The sequence below is a fragment of the Cervus elaphus genome, chromosome 17 (genome assembly GCF_910594005.1).
Source record: "Cervus elaphus chromosome 17, mCerEla1.1, whole genome shotgun sequence".
NCBI classification, from domain to species: Eukaryota; Metazoa; Chordata; class Mammalia; order Artiodactyla; family Cervidae; genus Cervus; species Cervus elaphus.
This window is the reverse complement of record NC_057831.1, coordinates 45,231,016-45,249,685: the sequence shown is the minus strand read 5'-3', so window position 1 is coordinate 45,249,685 and position 18,670 is coordinate 45,231,016. Positions and strand designations below refer to the sequence as shown.

Genomic DNA, 18,670 nt, shown 5'->3' with positions numbered 1-18,670 from the left:
TTGGTCTTAGCTGTATCTTTTTGGATCTTTCTCCTTAGGCAAAGGCAATAAAGTAAAAATAAACGAATTGGACTATAGCAAACAAAAAGGTCTACAGCAAGACCCGTAGGCTCTGGAGCCACTGCTGTGTGGCCCTGGAGCAGCTGTAAGGGGACAGCCCACACCCAGGGGCAAAGGAGAAGGCCCAGCAAGACGGTAGGAGGAATGAATTTGCATTTAGAATCAAACCCCATTTCTGCCAGAGACGCTCAGAGGGCTCAAACAAACCTTGTGTGCACCAGGACCCAGGGACCCCACGGAGACTGAGACAGACCTGTGTCTGAGTGTCTCCCGCAGTGTCTCCTGTCGGGTCAGCAGTGGTCTGCTGCAGGGGCAAGAGCTCTGGGTGCAGCAGACCTGGGTATGGCATAAGCCCTCTTGGAGGAGGTCACCATTAACCCCACCATAGAGCTGCCAGAACTTACATCGGACTGGGAAATAGAATCTTGGAGGGCACAAACAGAACCTTGTGCGCACCAAGACCCAGGAGAAAGGAGAAGTGGCCCCACAAGAGACTGACCCAGACTTGCCCAGGAATGTCCAGGAGTCTCCAGTGGAGGCATGGGTCGGTGGCGACCTGCTGCAGGGCTGGGGGAACTCTTATAGCAGCGCATACATGGGACCTTTTGAAGGAGGTCCCCATTATCTTCATTACTTCCACCATAGTTTGGCCCCAGATAAATAGCAGGGAGGGAACACAGTTCCACCCATCAACAGAAAATTGGATTAAAGATTTACTGAGCATGGTCCTGCCCATCAGAACAAGACCCAGTTTCCCCCTCAGTCAGTCTCGCCCATCAGGAAGCTTCCAGAAGCCTCTTATTTTTCTTCATCAGAGGGCAGACAGACTGAAAACCACAATCACAGAAAACTAACCAATCCGATCACATGGACCACAGCCTTGTCTAACTCAATGAAACTATGAGCCTTGTCATGTAGGGCCACCCAAGATGGACGGGTCACGGTGGAGAGTTCTGACAGAATGTGGAACACTGGAGAAGGGAATGGCAAACCACATAAGTATTCCTGCCTTGAGAAACCCATGAACAGTATGAATAGGCAAAAAGATAGGACACTGAAAGATGAACTCCCCAGGTTGGTAGGTGCCCAATATGCTACTGGAGATCAGTGGAGAAATAACTCCAGAAAGAATGAAGAGATGAAGCCAAACCAAAAACAACACTCAGTTGTGGATGTGACTGGAGATAGAACCCACGTCTGATGCTGTAAAGAATAATATTGCATAGGAACCTGGAATGTTAGGTCCATGAATCAAGGCAAATTGGAAGAGGTCAAACAGGAGATGGCAAGAATGAACATTGACATTTTAGGAATCAGTGAACTAAAATGCACTGGAATGGGTGAATTTAACTCAGATAACCATTATATCTACTACTGTGGGCAAGAATCCCTTAGAAGAACTGGAGTAGCCCTCATAGTCAACAAAAGAGTCTGAAATTCAGTACTTGGATGCAATCTCAAAAATGACAAAATGATCGCTGTTCATTTCCAAGGCAAACCATTCAATATCACAATAATCCAGGTCTATGCCCCAACCAGTAATGCTGAAGAAGCTGAAGTTGAACGGTTCTATGAAGACCTACAAGACCTTCTAGAATTAACAACCAAAAAAGACGTCCTTTTCATTTTAGGGGACTGCAATGCAAAAATAGGAAGTCAAGAAACACCTAAAGTAACAGGTAAATTTAGCCTTGGAGTACAGAATGAAGCAGGGCAAAGGATAATAGAATTTTGCCAAGAGAATGCACTGGTCATAGCAAACACCCTCTTCTAACAATACAAGAGAAGACTCTACACATGCGCATCACCAGATGGTCAATGCTGAAATCAGATTGATTACATTCTTTGCAGTCAAAGATGGAGAAGTTCTATAAAGTCAGCAAAAGCAAGACCAGGAACTGACTGTGACTCAGATCATGAACTCCTTATTGCAAAATTCAGACTTAAATTGAAGAAAGTAGAGAAAACCACTAGACCATTCAGGTATGACCTAAATCAAGTCCCTTACAATTATACAATGGAAGTGAGAAATAGATTCAAGGGATTAGATCTGATAAACAGAGTGCCTGATGAACTACGGATGGAGGTTTGTGACACTGTACAGGAGACAGGGTTCAAGACCATCCCCAAGAAAAAGAAATGCAAAAAATCAAAATGGCTGTGTGAGGAGGCCTTACAAATAGCTGTTAAAAGAAAAGAAGCAAAAAGCAAAGGAGAAAAGGAAAAAAGGAAAAATATACCCATACGAATGCAGAGTTCCCAAAAATAGCAAGGAGAGATAAGAAAGCCTTCCTCAGTGATTAATGCAAAGAAATAGATGAAAACAATAGAATGGGAAAGACTAGAGATCTCTTCAAGAAAATTAGAGATACCAAGGGAATATTTCATGCAAAGATGGTCTCAATAAAGGATAGAAATGGTATGGACCTAACAGAAGCAGTAGATATTAAGAGGAGGTAGCAAGAATACACAGAAGAACTATATAAAAAAGATCTTCATGACCCAGATAATCATGATGGTGTGATCACTTACCTAGGGTAAGACATCCTGGAATGAATGTGAAGTCAGGTGGGCCTTAGGAAGCACCTCTATGAAAAAGTTAGTGGAAGTGATGGAATTCCAGTTGAGCTATTTCCAATCATGAAAACTGATGCTGGGAAAGTGTTGCACTCAATATGCCAGCAAATTTGGAAAACTCAGCAGTGGCCACAGGACTGGAAAAGGTCAGTTTTCATTCCAATCCCAAAGAAAGGCAATCCCAAAGAATGCTCAAACTACCACACAATTGCATTCATCTCACACACCAGTAAAGTAATGCTCAAAATTCTCTAAGCCAGGCTTCAACAATTCGTGAATTGTGAACTTCCAGATGTTTAAGCTGGTTTTAGAAAAGATAGAGGAATCAGAGATCAAACTGCCAACATACGCTGGATCATCAAAAAAGCAAGAGAGTTCCAGAAAAACATCTATTTCTGCTTTATTGACTATGCCAAAGCCTTTGACTGTGTGGATCACCACAAACTGTGGAAGATTCTTCAAGAGATGGGAATACCAGACCACCCGACCTGCCTCTTGAGAAACCTATATGCAGGTCAGGAAGCAACAGTTAGAACTGACATGGAACAACAGACTGGTTCCAGATAAGAAAAGGAGTACGTCAAGGCTGTATATTGTCACCCAGCTTATTTAACTTATATGCAGAGTACATCATGGGAAATGTTGGGCTGGATGATGCACAAGCTGGAATCAAGATTGCCAGGAGAAATATCAATAACCTCAGATATGCAGATGACACCACCATTATAGCACAAAGCAAAGAAGAACTAAAGAGCCTCTTAATGAAAGTGAAAAAGGAGAGTGAAAAAGTTGGTTTAAAGCTCAATGTCCAGAAAATTAAGATCATGGCATCTGGTCCCATCACTTCATGGAAAATAGATGGGGAAACAGTGATAGACTTTATTTTCTTGGGCTCCAAAATCACTGCAGATGGTGGCTGAAGCCATGAAATTAAAAGACACTTGCTCCTTGGAAGAAAAGTTATTATGACCAACCTAGACAGCATATTAAAAAGCAGAGACATTACTTTGCCAACAAAGGTCCATCTAGTCGAGGCTATGGTTTTCCCAATAGTCATGTATGGATGTGAGAGTTGAACTATAAAGAAAGCTGAGTGCTGAAGAATTGATGCTTCTGAACTGTGATGTTGGAGAAAACTCTTGAGAGTCCTTTGGACTGCAAGGAGATCCAATAAATCCATCCTAAAGGAAATCAGTCCTGAATATTCATTGGAAGGACTGATGCTGAAGCTGAAACTCCAATCCTTTAGCCAAGTAATGTGAAGAACTGACTCAATTGAAAAAACCCTGAAGCTGGGAACGATCGAAGGCAGAAGGAGAAGGGGAAGACAGAGGATGAGATGGTTGGATGGCATCAGTGACTCAATGGACATGAGTTTGAGTAAACTCCAGGAGTTGGTGATGGACAGGGAGGCCTGGCGTGCTGCAGTCCATGGGGTCTCAAAGAGTCAGACACGACTGAGTGACTGAATTGAACCCAGAAATTTTAATTTCAAATAGTGATTGCATAATTGATGTAGATTTGTGAACTTAAATTGAAATTTTATTCAGTTTGTAAACCATATCAGAACACTTAAGAGTACTTAAAATCCATTATTTTAAGGTTTAATTTGTTTTATAAAAATGAGATAAGTATCTAGTTGTTATATTCGATTATCACAGTGACTTAAAGAGACCAAATATATTGAAAGTGCAAATGAAGTTTAAAATGTAAATAAAGTGATTTTAAAATTAGTTGTTCAAACTTTGGTAAGTTTATACATAGTAAAAAGATATTTTAAAACTGAATGAAGATGAAGTGAGAAGGGAAATTCCCTGATGGGCCTGTGGTTAGGATTCTGTGCTTTCACTGCTGAGGGCATGGCTAAGAAAAAAAGATGAAGGGAGAAGTAGAGGTTTTAAAAATTGAAACTTAAATCTTTATAGAATAATCCTTTCCATAAAGGATTATCCTTTCAGAATAATCCTTTCTGTAAAAGAATCCTTTCCAAATGCCAGTCTCCAGGGCACACAAAAGATAAACAAACAAAAAAATATCCAGTTGACAGCTGGGTTGAACTTGAATGAAGTTTTTCAGAGTAAGTGGATTTGTGCACTTTTCAAGAGAGTGGGTCCAATCTTTTTTCACATTCACAAGTGTCCTTCATCCCAAAAGTTTAAAAATCTTTTTCTGTGGATGGGCTGACTTAGACATCTCTCTCTCCAGCCCCATGGGTCCTGAGGGTACCCTGGAGCTTCACTTGGACCTCCCACCAGTGCCCCACATGCAACAGTCTGCAAAACCACTTTATGAGTGTGCACGTGTGCTAAGTCGCTTCAGTCATGTCCAACGCTGTGTGACCTCATGGACCGTAGCCCACCACACTCCTCTGTCCATGGGATTCTCCAGGCACGAATACTGGCAGAATGGGTTGCCATTCCCTTCTCCAGGGGATCTTCCTGACCCAGGGATCAAACCCACATCTCTTATGTCTCCTGCATTGTCAGGCAGGTTCTTTACCCCTAGCACCACCTGGGAAGCTCATTATTTTATGAGAAGGACCCTCCCAAACCAGTCCCTCCCACAGAGATGCCTCTCCAACCTGCAACCCAGATGCTCTCAGCTTCCAAAGCCCTTCTTTACCAAAAAATCTAACCAATGTCCTAATTCTATTGTTCTCTCTACTGGCTTTCCCTCTTCTATTGATTTCTGCAATTGCCTAACCTATTGATCAATTCTAATTGATTCTATTGGAGATCAATAGAATTAGACAACTAGTTGGCTGTTTCCTTTCCCTTTGCCACAAAGATCCGAGTTTCCCCCAAGCCCTAGTAATTCTTCCCTCTGAGTATTCCCCCTGTTTTCCTTTCTCCCAGTACTCACAGAAGCATCAGTGCTGCAGCAACTGATGGTTCTCCCCACCACCTTGAATGACGTTCCCCCCAAAGCCCTCAGTGTGTTGCTCTAGAGCCTTCCATGCTTCCTGGCTACCCCTGTGGAGGTCCCATCACCCAGGCAATGGTGACTTTATGCAAACTCTGAAAGTCACGCCAAGGACAGATCCCTGAGTGCAGCTGTTCCTGCCTCCATCCTCCAAATGCAGGGAATGCCCTTGGAGTGTCCTTAATTTTGCCTCTGGAAATCCCATTTTCCTTCAGGACTTAACCTCCTCAAGGGCCTTCTTTTCCTTTAAACGATTCAAATAATAATCACACATCCGTCTTCTGTTGCTGTGTTCTCCAGCCCCTCTGTTCTCAAAGCCTCTGGAAGACAGAAACCATGCCTTCCACCAGTGTGAAATCTGTGAAGGGAAGCCACGTTTCCACTCATTTCTTAAGCACCAACTCTTTGCCAGGCACTGTTCTAGGTGTTGGGGAGAATGAGGGAAAGAAAGTTCCTACTCTCAAGGAGTTTATGTCTTAGGGGGGTAGACAGGAGGTGAAAGGCAATCAACAAACACATACACACACACAATTGTTTCAGTGGTGACTGGTACATGAGGAGAATGAAACAGAGCTATGGGATAAAGTGTGACAGTTTGGGGGGGGGGCACTTGCCATCTGGGTGGTAGGAGAGCCCTTTCTGAGATGGTGACATTTGTACCAAGACCGGAATGGCGAGAAGCAAAAGCCCCATGTGGAGACCCGGGGACAGCGTCCTGGGAAGAGGGGGACAGTGAGGGCAGATGTGTGTGGGATGAGGGGACTTGTCCTAATGAGACGGTGGTCCCAGTGTGGTGACCGAGGAAGTGCTATACCAGAGAGGCCGAGTGGGGCCACAGCCCATCACATGAGGCCTCGAGAGGACGTGCTGAGGGGTCTGTGGGTTTAGGTGCATCAGAGGGTCTCAAGTAGAGGGTGCCATCCGAGTCAGTTGTCTGAAGGCTCACCCCGCCGCAGTGTGGAGCAAGGCTGTGGGTGCAGAGGGAAGGAGGGAGACCAGTTGGAGAATACGCAGTAGTGTGTATCAGACAAGTGAGGCCGTAGCAGGTTAGGGTGACCGGCTGCCCCTGTTGGCCTGGGACTAAGGGGTTTCCTGGGACACGGGACCTTTCCTGTTAAAATGGGAAAACCCCTGACCTGGGTGGTTGGTTATCATAGGCCACCACGCTTGGAGGCAAGGCCATCTGACTTGCTGATGGATGGGAGGGAAGGAAGAAAAGACAATCTACAGAGAATGACGGGAGTTAGCTTGAACAGCTGGGTAGATGGTGGGTGCCATTTACTGGTGGATGAGAGAGAAACAAGTTCAAGGATCAAATCAAGAGTTTGACTTTCTGAGTGCCCCAAAATGAGCTCCATAAATCTCTACCAAGTGGCAAAGCCACGATATAACTTGGGAGGGTGTTACTGCTATCCTGCAAGGACAGAGGACTAAAGGGTTAGTCACTCAGTTGTGTATGACTCTTTGTGACCCCATGGCCTGTGGCCCACCAGGCTCCTCTGGCCATGCGGTTCTCCAGGCAAGAATACTGGAGTGGGTAGCCATTCCCTTCTCCAAGGGATCTTCCCGACCTGGGGATGGAGCCCAGGGCTCCTGCTCTGCAAGTGGATTCTTTACCATCTGAGCCAACAGAGAGAAAAGCAAGTTCAGGAATAAAACCAAGAGTTCAAATTTCTGAGCACCCCAAAATGAGCTCCATAAATCTCTACCAAGTGGCAAAGCCACTATAATAACCTGGGAGAGCATGACCATTATCCCAAAAGTAGAGAGAACTAAAGTGGATATAAAAATAAGCATTCGGTCAATAGCAAAATCAATCTGGAACCTCTTAATTGCTAACAGCCACAGAGGAGCCAACCTTCCCAGAAAGAGTGGATGAATTCATTTCCTGCAGATGTGATGTTAATGAAATCCAGAAGTGGACCAAGGACCACACAGACCCTGGCCTCTGCAGTCTTGTGACGGGCCTCACTCCCAGCAATTTGTGATGGTTGGAAATGTAATTTAAGATGAAGATGGAAGGTCACAAAGAGGAGTTACATGGAGTTACTGCAGTAGCATCCTTCTCTGCCTCCTCTCTTGCATCCAAAATCCTCCAGCCAGCTCCAATTCAGTGCTCTTTCCTCTGTTACACAATAGCTTTCCCTGTCCTCTGCTTTCAGCTGCCAGTGACACCCTGACTGCAGCCTGTGCAGCAAATGGAGCTTTTGAAGCATTTCTCAACAGAGACATCCTCTCTCCCACTGATGTTAAGAGAAAACGCTCTCTTGTCTCCTGTTCTGGCCTTCCTCCCAAAGTCTTCCCCTTGCTAGCCATGCAGGTTTCTGGGAGAGAACACTACTTCTTGGAATTCCTCTAAGCTCAGCCATTCCTTCTGCTTTGCAGCAGCTATTCCTACTTCTCCCAGAGATTCCCCGCCCGCTTGCTTAAAGCTAAGACAAACCAGAAGGATAGATCCCTGGGTCCCAACTGGTGGGAGGAGAAGAGGCTGGCCTCCCTGTCTCTACTGACCAGCCTGAGACACTTCATGGTTTTCCCTCACTGTGACACGTTCTCATGGCAGGAGGAGAGGAGTGGTGACCCACACAGGAATTGACTCTTTAAACTTTGTTATGTTGTTCATCATGAATTTTTTACATGAATTTTGATTATTTTTAAAATATTGCATTAAAATGTAATTTCTCTTGATTACTGAGTATTTGTGCATCCATTTAAATTTTGGGCCCCAGGCAAGTACCTTACTCATTTCATCCTGATCTGGACCTTCTCCTTTGCCCTTTTCTGGGAGGTGGATCTTTCCATTTTAAAATTAGGGTGGTCCCAAGCAAATCAGTTAGAGTTGGTCACCCCTGGACTGCCAGATGTCAAATCCTGGTGTGGCTGCTCTGTGGTTTGGGACAACCTCTCTGTGCACGCATGTCCTCATCTACACAGCAGGAATGAAGCAGCAACCACCTCAGAGAGCGGCTATTGTGAGTTTGTCTGCAGTGAGCTTGGTACAGTGCCTGGCCCATAGCAAGTGCTTCAAAACATTAGCAGTGATGGTCATTTATTGAGTGTCTGCCACCTGCCAATTTCTGTGCCAGGGACAGGGCATCCAGTGTTGCTGGTGACAGACACAACCTTGCCCTCCAGGGGTCCATGTTCTAGTGAGAGGGTCAGACTGTTAACAGGTGATATCAAGGGTTATTTGTGTATGACAGACTCTAGTTCCACTTACAGCTCTACAAATGACCCAATTTCGTTCCCTTTTATGGCTGAATAATTTTCCATTTTATATATGTGCCACATATTCTTCATCTCTTCATCTGTTGATGGACACTTAGGTTGCTTCCATGTCCTGGTTATTGTAAATAGTGCTGCAGTGAATGTTGGGGTACATGCGGGGTACATTTTTGAATTATGGTTTTCTCAGAGTATATCCCAAGAGTGGGATTTCTAGTTCATATGGTAGTTTTGTACAGGGTGAGGTAAGTAAAAAGGAGGAAAACAGATATCGTATATTAACACGTATATGTGGAATCTAGAAAAATGGTACAGATGAACCTACTTGCAGGGTAGGAATAGAGACGCAGATGTAGAAAACAGACGCATGGACACAGAGGGGAAAGGAGAGGGTAGAATGCATGGGAAGATTAGGACTGACATATATATACTCTACGTGTAAAGTAAATAGCTAGTGGGAAGCTGCTATGTAGCGCAGGGAACTGAGCGAGTGTTCTGTGATGACCTAGATGAGTGGGATAGGGGCTGGGCGTGGGAGGAGGGTCCAAGACGGAGGGGATAAGTGTATACATATGGATGGCTGATTCACTTCATTGTACAGCAGAAACTAACATATCACTGTAAGGCAATTACACTTCAACTATATATATATATATTAAAGAATTATTTGTGTAATACACACGCCCGAGAATGTACTGAGGATGCATGGGATGTGTGTAACCCTCTCAACCTGCTTGTAAAGCAGGTTCTCTCACTGCTCCCAGATCTTGAAGGCCAGGCCAGTCAGTGCGAGATCAGGACTTGGCTGAGATCCCACAAGGAGCGAGAGACAGACTAGGGATTCCACACCTGCCCTCAGAGCTGATCTTCCGCCCACTGCCTCCTGGCAGCCCTGGGAGGTGTCTGGAGCAGCTAGGGCTCAGGAGGAATGAATGCCAGCTAACACTGTCTTACAGAAAATTCCTGACACCAACGGTAACCCGTGCTCATCAGGCAGATTCTCCCCTTGAGAAGGCAAATTACCCATTACCACTGACTGCTCTTACATGATGGAGCTGGCTGCCTGGGGAGGGACGGGGGGAACCAAAACATTGTGCTATGTACTCTGCACTTTTGAACTTTGAGCCATCTGAATATAATTATTACCTATTTTAAAATAAATGCTATTGGGTTATCGTTACCATCTTTTGAAATTCCATATATATGCATTAGTATACTGTATTGGTCTTTATCTTTCTGGCTACTATCAAGGGTGAAACAGACCACCAGCCCAGGTTGGATGCATGAGACAAGTGCTCAGGGCTGGTGCACTGGGAAGACCCAGAGGGATGGGATGGGGAGGGAGGCGGGAGGGGGTATCGGGATGGGGAACACATGTAAATCCATGGCTGATTCATGTCAATGTATGGCAAAAACCACTACAATACTGTAAAGTAATGAGTCTCCAACTAATAAAAATAAATTTAAAAAAATAAAATAAATGCTAATAATGAAGTTCAAAAAGAAAAAAAGAAAAGACAGACTTATGAATTATCTTCAGGAGAATCCTGGAGTGGATTAGACCCTAAATATGTTCAGTTTCAGCAAAACCTCAGTGGATCCCCTAGTATGGTCCTCCCTGGCTGGGGAGGGGAGCCAGTCTCTCCTGGGTGAATTCACCCTTGGGGTCGCATTCTAGATTCTCCAGATGTCCAAATTTCTGTTTCTCTCAGATAGACCTGGAGTGACATTGGGCCTGCAAGGCTTTCCTCAGAGCCTCAAATGATCCAGACACAAGAATAGGCTTCACAGGACAGCTCCTGAAGCATGTAGAGGAGTTGTAATGGGCCTGGACCACTCTCTCCGTTCATTGGAGAGGAAAAAGAAATATCACAGTCAATGACTCACATTTGGAAATAACTATGGAATCCAAGGGGCTTCCCAGGTGGTGTTAGGGGTAAGGAACCCACCTACCAATGCAGGAGATAGATATAAGAGACGCGGCTTTGATCCCTGGGTTGGGAAGATCCCCTGGAGAAAGGCATGGCAACCCACTCCAGTATTCTTGCCTGGAGAATCCCCATGGACAGAGGAGCCTGACGACTGAGTTACCAGCACAGCACACATGTAGAATCCAAGGTGACACCAAACCCACAGCCCTTCTGAGGGAAGATCACATCCTTCCCTCTACTTGGGTGAGAAGCTCAGAATAAAGCATTAATCTAAAATAAAACATGGGAGATGGTGCATGAGGTAAGGAGTGTCCCAGGCAAAGAACCCAGAGACCAATGAGCAGGTCCAGGCTCTGTCACAACCCAGGGAGGAAGGCTCCACATCCCGGGGGCTCTGAGTCCGTGGTGAGGGAGCTGGGCTGATGTCCCTCGGGCCCCTCCTGAGTTCTAACCCCTCATTCTGGGCGCCAACTCTCTCCCCTGTCCCTGGATTCACTGCCTCAGACCCCAGGAACCAGAGTCGCAGCTACCTGCCTGCGTGTCGGGGCAGAGCTGCCCGGGGCAGAGCTGGGCCTTCATTCACTTTGTACATCTTCTCACAGGCCCCACATCCTGCGCACACCCCTCCCCCAGCCTCCTCCTCCCCCCATATCTCCAGGGCTGCCTCAGCCAAGGCCGGTTCCCTCTTGCCTCTGGTCTCACAGGATGAGTGTCCTATCCTATCTGTCTTGCTGAGCTGCGAGGGTCTGTGAAGACCATTGATACTGGGGGTGACCCCAGACTAGGCCAGCTCCCCCTGAGGTGGGTATGGAGACGTCAAAGCATTGAACCACTATTGCAAGTAGTTTAAGAGCTGGCGAAGAGCAGGGTTACGTGTTTTCACAATCCAGCGCCCATCGCCTTCCTAATTAAGTCTTTGTTTCCTTTGGAGGAGTGACCCGTCTCCTCTGTGAGTCACTGCAGGGGTAAGTCATTCCAGGCTCACTGTGTTAGTGGGGGAACAAGATCCTTCTGCCCACCCCAGGGACCTCCACGTATAGGCTTTATGTCCGGAGCTGAACAAACACAATGGCAAGTGGCTGGCCAGGGACCGCTCACCCCGGTCGACTGAACAGTGGCTGCCTGACCGGGCTCTTGGAGCTCAGCCCTCCTCCTTTTGTCTTTCCAGGCAACCTGGGGCCTCACCCCATCTGCAGTCAGCCATGCGTGCACCCCCATCACTCTTCCTTTACACTTTATTTCTTTTAAAACAGGAGTTGCATTCTCTTGTTCACAAGTAAGAAGTCCTGGTTGACATTCATAGTTACAGCATATGCTAGGGTTCCATGAGACCATCCATCAGCCTGCAGTGAGATGGTGTGGATTGCCATTTCTTATGACCAAGAGTTCTTCCAGGTTGGGGTGGCTCCTAGACAAGTTGCTTAACCTCTCTAAGCCGGTTTCTTCTTCCTGAAAGTGGTGTCACTGATTCCCGCTGCGCAGACAAACTGGAAGGATAAAATAGCAACAATAATGAAGTCATTGATAACTTTTAGCTAGTGCTTAGCATGTTCCATCACCTGTCCAAAGAGCCTACATAGAGTAACTCATTCACAACAACCCCATGAAGTAAACCCTTTCACTCATTTTAAAGGTTAGGAAACTGTGAATCAGAGAGGCTAAGTAATTTCCCCAAAGCTACACAGCTAACAAGTGCCAGAGGGCCTCCTACTTGTGTTGCTGTGTGGTAGCTGTTATGTGTGTTAATCAAAGGATTTTAACAAGTCCCACAAAGCCAGTGTATGATTTAGGTAGCATCCCACACATGAGGAGGGGTTGTGTAGGTCTCCACCCAAGGCAGGTGCAAAATTTGAAATAACAGTCTGTCTCTCTCTCCATTCACACAATCCTCCCAGTGACCTCACCTCTCCCATGGCTTCAACTGGACTCTCTATCCGCACCCCCCCTCCCCCCAGCTGTCTGTCAGACACTTCTGCCTCAGTGGCCCATGGGTGGTTCAAACTCAGCACAGCCAATGACAAACATCGCATTTTTAACCCCAAGCCTTCTCTGCCCGCAGAACTTCCTGCTTCACTGAATGGTGTCGCTATCTGTAAGCTTCCTAAACCACCTGCCCAGGGCTCACTTCTCTTCCTCCCACATCCCAAATCCTCCTCGGAACCCGGTGCATCCTGCCTGGATAATCCTCATCTCTCCACTCCCTACAGCAGCCCACCTTCACTCCTGCCCCATCACACGATTGTTGGTCGCCAACCACCTCCTCCCCCTCCAGACCCATCCTACATCACAGCCAAAGGGATGCTTTTAGAACACAAATCTGGGACCTCCCTGGTGATCCAGTGGTTAAGAATTTGCCTGCCGAGGCAGGGGACACAGATTCGATCCCTGGTCCAGGAAGATTCCACATGCCAAGGGGCACGGGAGCCTCTGTGCTATAGCTATTGAGCCTGCACACCGCAACTAGAGAGTAGCCCCTGCTCACCCAGCCAGAGAAAGCCCGCTTGCAGTAACAAAGACCCAGGGCAGCCATGAATAAAAAATAAGAAGAACTTAAAAATAACAACAAAGCATAAATAAAGCACAAATCTGGTCGGTTGTTGCTCTGCCTAATTTTTAGTGGCTTCCCCTTGACCCCGAGGTAAAGTCCAAACCTTTTTTTATGGTCTACGGGACTTCCTGATCGAACCCCTGTCTACCTCTCCACTGTAAACTTTGAGATTTTCCCTCCAACACTTCCTGCTTCAGACATGCTAAACTTTCCCCGAGGGTTTTCACCATTCACTCACTTGCTATTAATTCAACAGATTTACTAAATCTTTGCATGAGCCAGGCACTGGGAGGTCAGTAAGATAAACATGAGTTTTGTCCTCAGGAGGCTTGTGCTGGTCTGGTTGGTTTCTTTCCATCACTGAGATCTCAGCTTACCCCCCACTTCCCCTGGTGGTGCCACATGGCCTGTGGGATCTTACTTTCCTGCCCAGGGATTAAACCCTAAGAAGTGAAAGCTTGAAATCCTAACCGCTGGACCCCCAGGTAATTCCCTGAAATCAGTTTTTATATGAGCTCTTCAAGGAAATGCTCCCTCTCCCCTAAACTAGGGTAAGTCCCTTAACGTGTATCCCTGGGTTACCTTATTCTCTGTTTAACATACACCACACCTTACTATTGTTTAACCTCTCTCTTTCCCGCCATACTGTCAACCCCACGGGGATGGGCACTGGCTCTCTTGCTCAGCTCTGTATCCCCAAGCCTGGTACATAATAGACTCAAAAATAGTTGATGAATGAGTGAATACATGAGTGAATAGCATTATTATACTCAGCAAATACTCATATGTCTGATTTTCCTACAAGATTGTAAGCTTTTTTTTTTTAATAGGACAGATCATGTCATATTTATATTTCTCTCCCAATGGCTTCTACATTAGTGCTCAAGGAGTCTTGGTTGAATGGATGAACAAGAGTATCTTCATGCAGGAAAATGAGAGTTAAAAAGGATGGTCAAAGCAGGAAGGCAAAAAAAAAAAAAAAAAGCAGGAAGGCAACATCTTTAGGTAAATGAAGAGTATGGGGAACTCTTATTTACAATCACATGATCTGCTTGTTCTCCAAAGGGGCATGGAGTTCTTTGCTTCTCAGTGCTTGCTGTATAGTGGGTTCACATGGGAAGGTTGACAAAATACTGATGCTTGGGCCCCTCCTGCAGAGATTCCAATTCAATGAGTCTGAGCTGAAGCTAAGCAATGGAAAAGAAATTTCTTTTAAGTTTCCCAAGTGATTCTAATATATAGTTTGGGATGGACAAGTGTGGGGCCCCCTGGAATCCAATTTGGCTGGATCTTAGTCTGCAGATAAACAGATAATCTGTCAGGGATTCCTGGAGTTGGATGTGGGCCAAGACTTATGACATAGTCAGAAGTGAAACCAAGGGAATGAAAACACGAGAAAGAGTTCAAGACCAATTGTTAGTCATCCCTTCTAGATACACACTTATTGATGAATGAGTGAATGAGGGAATGAAAGAAATGAGTGGGCAAGACTAGGTCCTTCAAATTGCTGTGAACTCACTGGGAGTAGCTTTCTTTATGGACATGAAGCTGCTAAGTATTCACAGGCAATTAGGAAAAAAAATTCCTAAACAGATTGAACAGTATTAAGCTGGTAGACTCTTCTGATATCATAGACCCCCAGGGGCTGCAGGGCCATCCACTCAATCTCTATTCACCCATTCAACAAACATCTACTGAGCATGTACTGTGTGCTAAGCACAGTTCTAGATGCTAGGAAGGATACAACTTGTTTGGGGCTGAACTGTTTCCACCCCAGATTCACATACTGAAGTCCTAACCCTAAGCATCTTACAGTGTGACTATATTTGGATATGGGATTTCTTAAGAGGTAACTGAATAAAAATGAAGTCATTAGGCTTATCTTAATCCAATATAACTGGTGCCCTTATATGAAGAGGAAATTTGGACACAGACATAGAGGGAAAACCATATAAAGACACAAGTAGAAAATGGCCATCTATAAGCAAAGGAGAAAGGTCTTAGAAGAGACCAATATGCTGACACCTTGATCTCAGACCTCCAGCCTCTAGAATTGTGAGAAAATGTGTATGTGTATGCATGCTGTTGTGTCAACTCTTTGCAACCTCATGGACTGTAGCCCTCCAGGCTGCTCAATCACTGGAATTCTCCAGGAAAGAATACTGGAATGGGTTGCCATTTCCTTCTCTAGGGGATCTTCCTGACCCAGGGATGGAACTGTGTCTCTGGTGTCTCCTGCCTTGGCAGGCAGATTCTTTACCACTGAGCCACCTGGGAAGGCCCTGTAAGAAAACAAAGGTCTATTATTTTTTTTTTTTTTTAAAGGTCTATTATTTAAGCTATCCAATCTGTGGTACTTTTTTTGCAGCCCTAGAAGACTAACACTGTAGTTGCAAAAGAGACCAAGTCCCTGTTTTCCAATGCATATATCCACAAAGCATTCATTTTTCAAAGGGCTATGTGCATACTTTAGGGGTATTTTTCTATTGCTATTTTTCAAGGCCTTATGGGCAATAGTTGCATTTAATAAAGTCCACATTCATTGAAAGAGTTCCTTGATTCTAAGTGGCATTTTGTCATTATATATATTTTGTACTAGATAAATTCTCAGTTGGGTACTAGCATGTCTTTAACACTTGTCTAACACTGGCTAAGCTCTCTTGTGTACAAAAAACCTCAGGCTCAGAACTGTCCCCAAGCAGGAATATCTGGCTATAACTGAATGGCATCACTGTTTTATTTTTACTATTCTATGTATTTGCACAGGTACATGTATTTAATAGCAAGTTTTAATGGCTTTCCATTTGTAGTAGTTATAGGGTGTTTTCATTTCAGATACATTTCTACAGCAAAAATCAAGTGATTATACTTTAAGAATGAATATTCAACAAATAATGGTAATGTTACTTATATATAAGGCAAAAGTCATGATATGTGTGTGCTCAATCATTCAGTCGTGTCCAACTTTTTTTGGTCCCATGGACTGTAGCCTCCCAGGTTCCTCCATCCATTGGATTTCCCAAGCAAGAATACTGGAGCTAGTTGCCGTTTCCTTTTTCAGGGGATCTTCCTGATCCAGGGATCTAACCCGCGTCTCATCTCTTGCATCTCCTGAATTGGCAGACAGATTCTTTACCTCTGACTAAACCACTTGGGAAGATCTAAAACTCATGATATGGTATGAAGATGACAAAAGAGTGGTAAACACTGAATGAGGTGATTTCATAGAAATAGATAGCTTTGTTATTATCATTCATTCTCTCACTTTTTCATTGCATCAATACTGATCACTTCATGGCAAATAGATGGGGAAACAATGGAAACAGTGAGAGACTTTATTTTCTTGGGCACCAAAATCACTGCAGATAGTGACTGTAGCCATGAAATTAAAAGACACTTGCTCCTTGGAAGAAAAGCTATTTAATACACTAGACAGTGTATTAAAAAGCAGAGACATAACTTTGCAGACAAAGGTCCATATAGTCAAATCTATGGTTTTTCCAGTAGTCATGTATGGATGTGAGAATTGGACCATAAAGCTGAGCACCAAAGAATTGATGCTTTTGAACTGCAGTCTTGGAGAAGACTCTTGAGAGTCATTTGGACTGCAAGAAGATCAAATCAGTCAATATTAAAGGAAATCAATGCTGAATATTCATGGAAGGGACTGATGCTGAGGATGAAGCTCCGATACTTTGGCCACGTGATGCAAAGAGATGACTCATCAGAAAAGACCCTGATACTAGGAAGGACTGAAGGCAGGAGGAGAAGGGGACGACAGAGGGTGAGATGGTTGGATGGCATCACTGACTCAGTGGACAAGCTCCAGGTTTGAGCCAGCTCTGGGAGATGGTGAAGGACAGGGAAGCCTGGCGTGCTGCAGTCCATGGGGTCTCCAAGAGTAAGACACGGCTGAGAGAGTGAACAATAATAACAACACTGATTGAGCACATACTAGCTTCCAGGCATTGTACTAAGTACCTTCTCACAAAATATCTTATTTAACTGCAGAAATATCAGAGAAGATGGAAACCACATCTGTCCTGTTCACTGATGCACATCCAGCACCCAGTGCAGTGAAGAAGCACTAAAAACGTTTCCTTGGAACGATACATGTGCATTTTTGAGTCAAGATTCAACCTACTAAAGGATGAATATTCAAACCCTAAGTGCCTGCCACTAAGAATTAGTCGGAATGAAGGGCCAGTTTCTGATTTTCTCTACTCCTTCGGTCTACAGGCTCTTTTGAAAGAATTATTGTTGTGAGACTATGGCGCTTTCTCGAGCCGTTAGGTGAGCTGCCCTATAACCTGAAATGGGCCTCTCTTCCCATCTATCCATAATCCACCATCTATCATCCATCCATCCAATGAAGAACCTCTGAAAAAAAACAAGAAACCTGTATCTATCTCTGAAGAGAACTTGATTAACATCTGCAAAGCAATTAATTGAATTCTATTAAGTGCCGGGCCCTGGGAAGGAGTGAAACTGTCTACCATGACCCCTTTTCCACCTTCAGGGAGCAGTCCAGTCACCCTCCCTGCCCCCCACCCTTCATGGTGATGTTCCAGGTCATTCAGAGTAAGTTGAATTTTGTGGTTATCGTCTATATTTGGAAAGCTCAAAACAAAATGATTCATCTTAGTCAAATTTCTAATCCAGATGTCTAAAAACTTTTTTAAGCATGAGTCTCTGTAGAATATTCACACTCAGTGCGTACATACATTCATTCAAAAAATAGTTATGAGCCCCTGCCATAGATCAGGAACTGTCCAATGAGGGAGAACAGAGGAGTGAGAAGACAGATGGGGTCCTTGTTCCATTGAAATTTACATTCTGGGTGGGGAAATGACCTTAAGTTAGGAAATACTTCAGTGAAGAAGGTGAGTTTAGATAAGAAGTTAAGTGCTGTAATACATATGAAACTAGATCGGAATGCTGTGTCAGGATCATGGGGTAGACCGTGCCTAGGGTGGGGCAGCCATGAAAGGCCTCACCGAGGAGGGACGTTGGGAGCCATTCCCATCCCCCATCCCACCCTCTTGGCTCCCAGACATGCCCTTCCCCAGCTGGAAGAATCTTTGTGTCACAGAGCCACTGACAGACTTCCCTGAGGTGGGGAGAAGAAAACAAAACAACCACATTCTTTGAGGGGTTTGCGCAAACTCAAGCCCTGCTTTCTAGAAGGAAGTTTTTGCAGTACCTGAATTAACACATCTTGCAGTTAATCTGAAGGCTGTCCCACTATGACCCAGAGTACACATTAGAGACAGGTCATCTGCTCTCAGTGGAGTGGATTGTTTTATTTCCCTTTGTTTAGCAACCAAGGCTCTGCTCCTCCCCACCTCAACCCAGGAGTTGATAACCAAACAGTGACTGTCACTAACTCAGCAGAAGGATGGGTTCT

General features: G+C 44.9%; 1 long non-coding RNA gene across 1 annotated transcript; it reads right to left on the bottom strand.

Moving 5' to 3' along the window:
• Positions 1-7,360: 7,360 nt before the first annotated feature.
• LOC122673307 lies at positions 7,361-8,467 on the bottom strand. Its single transcript, XR_006334663.1, has 2 exons — positions 8,297-8,467; positions 7,361-7,883 (listed from the first exon to the last, which is right to left on the bottom strand). It is a non-coding gene; the product is annotated as an uncharacterized LOC122673307 (long non-coding RNA).
• Positions 8,468-18,670: the final 10,203 nt, after the last annotated feature.